The sequence below is a fragment of the Moschus berezovskii genome, chromosome 19 (genome assembly GCF_049115385.1).
Source record: "Moschus berezovskii isolate FMDL1 chromosome 19, NW_MosBer_1.0, whole genome shotgun sequence".
NCBI classification, from domain to species: Eukaryota; Metazoa; Chordata; class Mammalia; order Artiodactyla; family Moschidae; genus Moschus; species Moschus berezovskii.
This window is the reverse complement of record NC_142478.1, coordinates 63,347,294-63,348,125: the sequence shown is the minus strand read 5'-3', so window position 1 is coordinate 63,348,125 and position 832 is coordinate 63,347,294. Positions and strand designations below refer to the sequence as shown.

Below are 832 nucleotides of genomic sequence, written 5' to 3'. Positions count from 1 at the left end.
TGCGGAGGACCAGGCAAGGACTAAATGAGACCTCTTGTGTACATCACTCAGTCTAGCCCCTGGCACACAGTAGGTGCACATCAAGCATTAGCTGTTTGGGCACCCTGATCTCTCTGTCTCTATATATCGTATAGCTATTTTGAGAAAAGAGATACACTTAGTATCTGCTTAGTATATATACATTTACTAAATGTACAGACTCAGTGCATACTTAGTACATAACTAAGTAGGTGTGTGCTCAGTAACTTCAGTCCTGTCTGACTCTTTGCCCCTCCATGGAGTGTAGCCTGTCAGGCTCCTCTGTATTTGGGATTTTTCCAGCAAGTGTACTGGAGTGGATTGCCATGCCCTCCTCCTCAGAATCTTCCCAATCCAGGGATCGAACCCCTGTCTCCTGCGTTGCAGTCAGATTCTTTACTACTGAGCCACCAGGAAAGCCCAGTATATCACATATACACTAAAAATATATACTATGTATGTTTAGAGTATCTTTAAAACATTTTCTTTTTTTTCTTAGACCACTATCTAGCATATAGGGGCTTCCCTGGTGGCTCAGAGGTTAAAGCGTCTGCCTGGAATGCAGGAGACCTGGGTTCGATCCCTGGGTTGGGAAGATCCCCTGGAGACGGAAATTGCAACCCACTCCAGGACTCTTGACTGGAGAATCCCATGGAGGAAGGAGCCTGGTAGGCTTCAGTTCATGGGGTCGCAAAGAGTCGGACACGACTGAGCGACTTCATGACGATCTAGCATATATTAAGCCCTTTCTCTATTAGCATTGCTTTCCCCCAGTTCTTTTAAAAAAAAAGAATTTTTTTTTGGCTACACAACA

The 832-nt window shown here is 44.7% G+C and overlaps 1 non-coding gene across 1 annotated transcript; it reads left to right on the top strand.

Moving 5' to 3' along the window:
* Nucleotides 1–541: 541 nt before the first annotated feature.
* TRNAS-GGA (transfer RNA serine (anticodon GGA)) lies at nt 542–613 on the top strand. The gene has a single exon. It is a non-coding gene; the product is annotated as a tRNA-Ser (tRNA).
* Nucleotides 614–832: the final 219 nt, after the last annotated feature.